The sequence below is a fragment of the Myotis davidii genome, unplaced genomic scaffold (assembly GCF_000327345.1).
Source record: "Myotis davidii unplaced genomic scaffold, ASM32734v1 scaffold962, whole genome shotgun sequence".
In the NCBI taxonomy this organism is placed as follows: Eukaryota; Metazoa; Chordata; class Mammalia; order Chiroptera; family Vespertilionidae; genus Myotis; species Myotis davidii.
This window is the reverse complement of record NW_006295559.1, coordinates 6,225,742-6,235,752: the sequence shown is the minus strand read 5'-3', so window position 1 is coordinate 6,235,752 and position 10,011 is coordinate 6,225,742. Positions and strand designations below refer to the sequence as shown.

Below are 10,011 nucleotides of genomic sequence, written 5' to 3'. Positions count from 1 at the left end.
CAGTAAATGGAAGCTGTTTTTATCACAACAAAGCAATGTGGGAGGAGACACAGGTTAGGGCAGGAAGATGGCAAGTTTTGGGAGGGCATACTGGGCTTGATGTCTGAGGTTCCTGTAAGGGCCAAGAGTGGAGTGGCTGGGAATGGGCTTCTCAGGGCTTCAGAGAGCGTGTGAGTTGGAGCCCTGGCTGCTGTTCGTTCCTCAGTCCCCTAGCCACTGACAGGCCTCACCAGGGAATTTGTTGCAATGAGAGAGATTTCCTTGATTTCTTTCTTCTCAATCGTGGGTATACACAAGATTAAAAATCCTCAGATTGGAACTCAAGGGAATGGGACAAGAGGAGTTCAAAGGTGAATTTTGAACTTTAGAACATTGAGAGAGATTTCCTTGATTTCTTTCTTCTCAATTGTGGGTATACACAAGATTAAAAATCCTCACATTGGAACTCAAGGGAATGGGCTTAGAGGGGTTCAAAGGTGAATTTTGAACTTTAGAACATCCAGTTTTGTTGGTTTGTTGTTGTTTTGTTAACTGTAAAATGACAGTTTATCCTGGATGAGGTCTCTTTTGAAAATCTGATGAAAACACACACACTATACACGTGCACATACACAATATTTGCCTATCATTTCAGAGCTGTGCATGAACCTCTGAAGTCCATTTGTGGATACCCAGGTAAGATTGCCTCCATGTCCAATATTTGGTGGTGGCCCACAATATTTAAAACATGCATCCATGTACTCAGAGATTTATGGGCAGTAGGTGGTGTATTTTAAAAGCTGGAGAGTTAGGCTGAGAATATAGCACCGTGCTTTAGAATATAGCACTGGGATGAGAGAGCACAGGCTCTGGGAAAACCAGTGGGAATTGAGATGAATGTAAATCCAGGTGGACTCTCAACCATAAAGGAGGTACTCAGGAAGTATGATGCAACTCATAAAGTAGAATTAAGTGTATATAGGCTACCTGTCATGTCAGGGGGTATAGCTCAGTGGTAGAGCATTTGACTGCAGATCAAGAGGTCCCTGGTTCAAATCCAGGTGCCCCCTCGGTGTTTATTTTTGTTCCTCTGGGCAGCTTCATTAAAAGACTGGATCTAGGGCAGCGGTTCTCAACCTGTGGGTTGCGACCCCTTTGGGGGTCGAACGACCCTTTCACAGGGGTCGCCTAAGACCATCGGAAAACACATCTATGGCTCAGAATTTAAAATCTGCTCATTGTCAGGTTCATGCAAGCACTGGGGCTCGTTAATCCCCTCACAGTAGAGCTCATGTTCACATAAACTCACCTTTCCTTCAACATATACACACACAACGCAGCCACACACGGAGAGGCATTTACATACCCCCACACACACCAGATGTCCCTCAACCACATACACACACAGACCCGCACACCATCGCACAGACATACCAACAGACAAAAGTTCACACCCACACACACCTGTGCTTTCTCACGTGTACTCTCATTCTCCTTTCCTGTATATCCAATCTTATTAACCAGACCTTTCCTATTTTCCTTTCTTCAAATGTTTTAAATTTCAGAAGCGTTGTAAGGATAGTGCAGAGAGGTCCCGTACACGCTTCACTCAACTTCCCCTAATGTGAACATCTGGCATAATCATGGCATATTTATCAAAACTATGACATAAACATCGGTGCCACACTGTTAACCAACTCACAGACTTCACTCAGAGTTCACCAGTGTTTCTACTGATGTCTCTTTTCTGTTCCAGGATTCATTCCAAGGTTCTGTGTTGCATTGAGTCATAATATGTCCTTCGTCTCCTTCAGTGTCTGAGAGCTTCTAAGTCTTGTTGTGTGTGTGTGTGAGTATTTTAATAATCTGAACACTTTTGTGTGTGTGTGTGTGTGTGTGTGTATTTTAATAATCTGAACACTTCTCATTTTACTATTTATTTACATTTTTAAAAATTTATCTTTATTGTTGAAAGTATTACAGATGTTCCCCTTTCTCCCCCATTGATTCCTTCTACCCTCCCCCCCTTTCTGCCCTCCCCCACACTACTGCCTGTGTCCATGGGTTATACATATATGCACATAAGTTCTTTGAACACTTTTTAAAAGTCCTTGTCAGATACTTTGTAGAATGTCCTTTGGGTTTATCTGGTGTTTTCTCATGATTATGGACTGAGGTTATGGATTTGGGGGAAAATCTCACAAAGGTACTGTGCCCTCATTTTTGCATCTATATTAGGGGTGGAAGAAAAATACTGCAGCAATCCAAGAGTCGGCTACAATGTAAAAAATTTAAGGGTCTGGTGTCTGAGACTCATCAGGATATGCCTTCTCAAGTGAGGGACGCCACACAGAACAAAACACATGGTAGGCGTCTGTGGGTTTCGGTGGCAGTGTATTTGGATGTGCTTGTCTGATTTGTTTACTAGATTACAGTAACCTGTAAGATTACCAGTTTTTGTGGGTCCCAGAGCAAGAAAAGGGTCTGTACTCAGTCTAGGCCTTGGGGAAAGCTGTTCCTCCTCATGGGAATTGTGACTTAGTATCAGAAGTATAAGTGGCAACTCCAGCTTTGTTAATTCCCCTTTTCTTTGTTTCTATAGCACATTAAATTTACTTCTCTTTTATGTGATTACTAGAGGCCAGGTGCATGAGATTCGTGCACTGGAGGGAGGGGGCTCCCTCAGCCTAGCCTGTGCCCTCTCACAGTCTGGGAGCCCTTGGGGGATGTCTGATTGCAGGCGGACATCCTTAGTGCTGCCATGGAAGTGGGAGAGGCTTGCTTGCCAGCCATGAGCCTGGCTTCTGGCTGAGTGGCCCTCCCCATGTGGGAGCATGCTGACCACCGGGGGGCAGCTCCTGCATTGAGCGTCTGCCCCCTTTTGGTCAGTGCGTGTCATAGCAACTGGTCGGTCCACTGTTTGGTCAATTTGCATATTAGCCTTTTATTATATAGGATATGGTGTATTGCAATCACTTATATGTCTGTTAGGTTAATCTTAGCTATACGATGACAACAACTCTGAAATATCAGGAGCTTACCACAATCAAGATTTGTATTTTAGCCCAGCTGGCGTGGCTAAGTGATTGAGCGTCAACCTATGAACTAAGAGGTCACAGTTTGATTCTGGTCATGCCCGGGTTGTGGGCTCGATCCTCAGTGGGGGGTGTGCAGGAGGCAGGCGATCAATGATTCTCTCTCATTATTGATGTTTCTCTCTATCTTTCCCTTTCCCTTCCTCTCTGAAATCAATAAAACTATATTTTTAAAAATGGGGAAAAACGTATCAGGCATATCTTAGGCAGCATCTCAGATGCTCTTGGCCTTGACTATTTCTGAGGTCCTTGGCTAACTCTTCTACCCTGGCTGCCCCTGGGGTAACCAAGGATGTATGGATTCTATCAACTTCATCCAGGCTCCACCTGCAGTCCCTTCCCTCCTGCCTATGTGTCCTACTGGCTGCCACTTGTGTCCTACTCTTGGCTTCGGTCTTGCTTTTGAGGTGCGAGAGGCCATGAGACCCAGTCAGCGCGCCCACAGGCAGAATCTGGAAGTGGTGAGGAGTTCATGCACCCGGGGGGAAAATCTTGCATCATGAGACACAGCCGAGGGCTAACGTCCCCTCCTCCCGTCCTTAGGACAGAGTGTCCTGGGATGCAACAGTTCCTACATCCTCTCAAGAGACAGCATTATGAGACCAAGTCATTGATTTCAACCAGGTGATGGCCAGCTTGGAGATGCACCTCTGCACTGACTATGTGTCCTGTCTCTGCCTCACTCCCTTCCCCTCACTCCTGCTCCTGGGGATCAAACTTCCTGAAGAATGAACAGCACGTAAGCTTTTGCCTCAAGCTCTAGGTTCTGGATATCTAGATAGTATAGCAGGCAGTCTGGATGCTCTGCAATTTTCTCTTCGGCCTTTACCAGAACACTTCAGCCTGGCCAGATTCCAACTGCAAGCAGCTGCATTTCTTTCCCTGATTTTTTTTTCTTTTTGGGGGAGTGGGGGAAGAATCAGCCAGAGCTGATGCTATAACAGTTCACGGCAAGCCGGAAGTGCAGGAGCTCCTCTCAAACAAAGACTGACAAAGTTGCTGTTAAATACCCGGGATCCCTTACCTCTCTTCCCCGGGATAACTGAGCCAGGATGCGTTTTATCTGGCTCCAAATTTCCCAGGAGAATGAAGTTGGGTTGCCCTCAGTGGTAACTTCCATGACAATGCAACCTTTACTGGTATCCTTTCATCTCAGTTCCTCTCCTCTCTTTCAGTGTGTCCTATATGTCCTTCGTCTCCTTCAGTCCAAATAAGCTACTTGAACTTGACAAAGACAGCCTAAGACGTCATTTTTAAAATTATTGTAAACCTTTCCCCCCCCCATTTAATAATATACCCTGTACATCATATTAAACATCCTAAAACTTTTTAAAAATATATAAGTTTTAAGTGCTGCGTGACATTTGCCATATGGCTCGTATAAACAATATGCTGGACATTTCGGTTGTTTGCAGTATTCCTATCCAACTTTAATTACCTCAGTACTAAACAGACCTAGACAGGCGTTGTCTCTGGGGTCAGAGTTGTAAATAAATAAACCACAGACAGGTCATTTTTCATATACTAGGAAAGAAATAATCAACATAGGGAATTCCCCTGACTTCTTTTTGATGTGTTTTGAAGGTTGCTTTATAGCAGGGGTTCTTTAGAAAAAAATAAAAGGAATCTTGATTATAGTCTACTTTAAAAGGAAATAAATGGCATCCAAGATTTCATTAAACAAGGCACCATCTCTACCACCTTTAAAAAGAAAAAGGAAAAGGAAAAGATGGCTAAAGCTCATTATGTGATACTTTGCTACCTGGTGGATTTTGTTTTATTGTGGGGTAAATTGGGATCTCTCTCTTAGCAGGAGAACTTTTAAAGTTTTATTTTAACTCTGTGAATGATTTAGGGCCAGTTAAATAACCTCTATAATCTCTGGGCTCTTTTCATTTGTTCATTGGGAATAATAGTAAACCCCTTACTAAGTGTGATGCCACGGTTATGTAATATAATGCCAGTGAGTACATAGTAGCTGCTCAGTAAATGATAGATAAATGTTAGCAATTATTTCACAGTGACTTTATTTTCAATGGTGAAAGAAGTAGCGTAGAGCAGAGGGTGGAACTTAAAAATATGAAGGAGGTAGGGGGTGGAATGTGCAGTTATCTAATGAGATTCATGGAACATGAATGGTTCTCTGCTCAAAGATATTTCCTCTACACAATCTTCCTGCTGTGATGGACTTGGTCCCCAAGTCCTGCATCATCCCTGACCTTCTACCTAGCTAAGTGCTTCTCAAAGTGCACTAGATGCATCAGCAACACCCGGGACCTGGTGAGAAATGCGTTTTACCAGGTTCCTTATTGATCTTGGAATCCGTCTCAGTGGCGGTGGCAGAGGGGGTGGGGAGGGGAGGCAGTATCCTGTGTTTTAAAAAGCTACTGATGCACCTTAAAGTTTGAAAACCGCTGATCTAGCTGAGCCACTACATCCAATCACTGGATTCACACTTGGGTATTGTTTTACTGTAAATCAGCGAGCGGAACATAGGACGCCTTAATGAGCCAATTAGTTAGAAGTCTTTATTACATGTGGGCTCAGAGCAGAATATCTTTATCAAATTCTGAACAAACAAAAAATATTTCCTTTTTATAGCCTTCTTGGTCTTTGCGTAAGTTATTTTTACAGACAGCTTGTAACCTCGAGTACATATCATATCTAACAAACACCTGGCATGAGAATATTATCAGTATCAGTGTATCAGCCCCTTACATTAGATGGCTAGCTGGCAAGGTCAGACAGTTAGGTTTATCTTTTCTATTATTTAAGCTAAAAAACAAAGTTATTTTACAGAATAAGAGACCGTCTAAAAATAACAGCGTTGACCTATAGAACAAGGGACTATCTAAAAATAACAGAGAATTTCAAACAGCAGTTTCAAAGGAGGGATTATTATGCTTCAGTATGACTAGTCATCACAGAGTCAGATGGCAGAAAGGGAACTGAGAAGATGATAAAGAAAACGTGTGGGCTACCCATAATCCTGGGGTGTTCACAGGTTGCCCTCAGGTCAGTTACAGGTTCCCTTCTCCATGAATTGAAGTGATCACACAGCCCAGCTCAGCCTCTCAGTATCCGCAGTATAATGGGGATCACTTCCCAGGCCTCTGGATTTTCCCCCGTTCATGTTGTTTCCCACCCAGGTCTTGGGCAGGACTCCTTGCTGTACACTGTAGCCTGGGTTGAGGAATAATCCCAGGACACTTTGGATGTGTCACTCCTTGATGTCACTGGCCTTTTCCTTTCTTGCACTTGGAGTTTGTTTCTGGGGAGCAGGAGTGTGTATCCACTTGGGCCAGACTCTTCTGAGAAGAGCAGCTACCCAAAGAGCATCTTCTCATGCACAGGGGGTAGGTGACCCACCTGGGGAAGGGCCAGAGAGAGCTCAGAACTAGGTGCTCTAAGAAATGTCAGCTGATTGTGCTGCCTCTCAAGAATCCAGAGGTTTGATGGCAAGGCAGGGAACGGTCACTTGAGTCTACCCTATTTCAGGCCATATGCTCTGGGGTGGCCCATTCTTGGTTCAGAGCCCTAAGCCAGCCAATTGCATTCTTCTCTCTACAGTAATAGATTAAGGAATGGAGTCACAGCCCCAGCACAGCCAATGCTTCTCAAAGGGGCTTTTTCTGGTTCTTTTGGGAAAGGGCCCCTTTTTTGTTTGTTGACTTCCTGAGGCCTTGAACCTGAAAGTATACATGGAGTAGTCTGCTCTGAGAATGGAGCTGCTCTGAGAATGGAGCTGCTCTGAGAATGGAGCTTGTACAGAGGAAGTTAGTCTGAGAATGGAGAGATAAAGACCTGGTGGACATGGTGTCAGCCCCTGGAGCAAGTCACACCCGAAGCCAGACAATTCCGGGCCTTTGCAGTCATGAGACCCAGAAAACTCCTTGTTTGTCATGTTTTCTGTCACCTGCAAACAAGTGATTCCTGGTGGCTGCATCCAGGTGGCCCCAGAGGCCCAGGAAGGCCTGGTGCTGCTCTTCAGGCCCAAAGCCCAGCTTTCTTACACACGAAACCCTAACGTCAGAATTCCAGTTGGTCCCTCCACCCTGCTGTGCTGGTTTCTCTCTCTGTAAATCTGTGATAAGAAGACATGCCACGCACCACCCACAGGGGTTGTGGACTAATTAGAGAACTTGTGAAATTCTTTGTTTTTACAAAATGTTAGCAAAAGAGCACTGCACATTAATATCGCTTACTCTTGATTTTTCTGCCTTAAAAAACACACACTTCTCAGCAAAATAAAATTTGTCTTTTCTTTATAAGAAAACAGACCAATGATCTAGATTCACTTCTTAAGGTATAAACGGCTGGAGTAAAAATATCCCTCTTTGTGGTGGGTGGTGGGAGGATTCAGGGCCAAACTCGCTCTCTCTTTCTTGTTCCCTCTCTTTTCTTCCCCTATTTTCCTAAATTCCCAACTTTGGGGTTTCTGGTCCTGTAAAGAAATGCATTTATTCAGAACACTCCAACACCAGAGAGATGTTAACTTTATTTTTTATTTTAATTTTTTTAAAATCTGTTTTTATTGCTTTTTAGAGAAAGAGGAAGAGAGAGAAATAGAAACATTGATGAGAAGGAAATATCGATCGGCTATCTCCACCAGGGAACAAGCCCAGAACTCAGGCATGTGTCCTGGCTGGGAATCGAACTGGTGACCTCTTGGTGCCTGGGTCGATACTCAACCACTCAGCAACACTGGCTGGATAAAGACCTGATTTTGTTTTAAATCTTAAGTTTATCACCAACTGGCATTATTTTGAGGAAATATTCCATTGATTTACTATGGGGGAAATTAATCATATGATACCAGCACTGAGAAAGAAAAGGGGCATGGAAATGTATTGGGAAGGAAGAGGAGATAGAGAGACAGAGAGGATGGGCAGAAGAGAGAAGAAGGTGATATGAACTGAGAGAGAAACTCTACTTGGGTCAGCCTTTGATGATGATGTCAAGCTTTGGTTAGATAATAGAATATTGGTAGGGTTGTCAGATTTAGCAAATGAAAACACAGGACACCCAGGTGAACTTGAATTTTAGATAAATAATGAATACTTTTTTATTGTTAGTGTTGCATGGCAATCCTTCAATGTAAGAATGTGGGTATTTTCCTTTTCTAGGGTCAATGGGTTACTTTGCTAGCATTCTGGAACCTACAGGTGAAACTGACTCCACCTTATATCCTGAGATCAAAACCATACAGAAGTTTTACTCTAAGTTCCTGAAACTTCTGGACTCTTCCTTGTTTCAACAGATGCCTTTAGTGGATTGAAATGCTTACATATTCTTTCCATCTGAGTAGTATGGCTATATCTCTTTTTCTGATGAAAAATTTTCAAATTCACACAAAAAGTGGAATTCTAATGAACTCCCATTACTCTGTTTGAAGAGTTGTCAACATTTTGCCGATGTTGTTTCATCTCTCCTCCTCTACCCTCTCTATTTTGCAGGAGTATTTTAAAGAAAATCTCAAACTTCATGTCATCCTTAGATACTATGTGTGGTTTTTAAATTTTATATTTTCTTTCCTGTCTTTAAGCATATCTAATCTGTTTAATGTTGCCAAGATCCCACTTTTTACCCATCTCTCTTTATATAAAATAGTAAATATAAAATAATGGCCTCTCCCTTCACATGATAATATTCCTTTTTGTCTTCCTCAGAGCATCCCTATAGTTCATGACTTCTTTTAAATCTGGTAGCCTGTTCAGGCCTCAAGGAATTGGTTGTGCATTGTGTTGAGGGGTCCTTGGTAGAAGGAAGGGTGGAGGGTGTCAGAGAGTGAGGGGGTGGAGGTTAAGGTGGGGGTGAGGGTTATTATATATTGACTTTCTCTGAAACTTCCTTCCTCTAAGAAATACTAATCTTGTCTCTCTTACTTCTAATTTTATACATTATGCAAGTCTGTACTCTTTCGAGTAACTATTGGATCCTCTGAATTAACATTTAAATATCGCTAGGATTAGGTTTGAAGATGCTGAGAATCTCATAGTAGAGGACAGTGGTTCTTAAACTTTAGCGTGCACAGAATCCCCTGGAGGGCTTGCTAGAACACAGATCCCGAGCCCCGCCCCCAGAGTTTCTGATTCAGTTGGTCTGGGGTGTCCTGTGAGAATTTGCATTTTTACAAGTTCCCAGAGGATGAGTAGCTGATTATCCAGAGAGAACATTGAGAACCACTGGTATAGTAAAAACTGTTTGGTTATAGAAACCTGTGACCTTGGGCAGGTCACTTAACCTCTCAGATTTGGTGTCCTCATCTGCGACCAACCAATGTTCATTCCTCTTCTTTCCAATAATGACTTGCTACTTTGAAGAGCAGGAACTCCCCTTTCCTTTACGTTGCTCTGTCACTGGTCCATTGGGAGTGGTTTTGCCTGTATTTGCCTATCAGAGCCCAGTTGCATCTCTAGAGCAGGGCTCTGGGTAAACAAGAATAAATGCTGAACTCAGAAGGTGGTACTCCAGCTCCTGAAGAGAGGAAATAAGGAGGAGACAGCTTTAGTTCATTCATTCAGCAATTATCTATTGAGCACGTAGTATGTGCCAGGCACTGTTCCTGCTGCTAAAGATACAGTCAGACTGCATCATTGTCCTTAGGGAATTTGCATTCTAGTGGGGTGAATAAAAAGGAAACAATCTTGGTGGGGCCCTCATGAAACAGGAAAAATACTGTGATGGGCCAGTTACATAATAATTTGTATCAGCCTCTCCCAGTCCTGGAGGCCAGAAGTTCCAAGTCAGTGTCACTGGGCTAAAGGCAGGGTGTCGGCAGGACCACAGCCCCCTTGGAGACCCTAGGGGAGACTCTGTCTCCCTGTCTTTTCCAGCTCCTAGAGCTGCATTCCTCAGCTCATGGTCCCTTCCTCCATCTCCAAAGCTACCAGTGCAGTGTCTTTAAATCTTTTGTCCATCACCTCACCTTCTCCTC

General features: G+C 43.4%; 1 non-coding gene across 1 annotated transcript; it reads left to right on the top strand.

The window, feature by feature from the left end:
• Positions 1-977: 977 nt before the first annotated feature.
• On the top strand, positions 978-1,049 carry TRNAC-GCA. Its single transcript has one exon. It is a non-coding gene; the product is annotated as a tRNA-Cys (tRNA).
• The last annotated feature ends 8,962 nt before the right edge of the window (positions 1,050-10,011 follow it).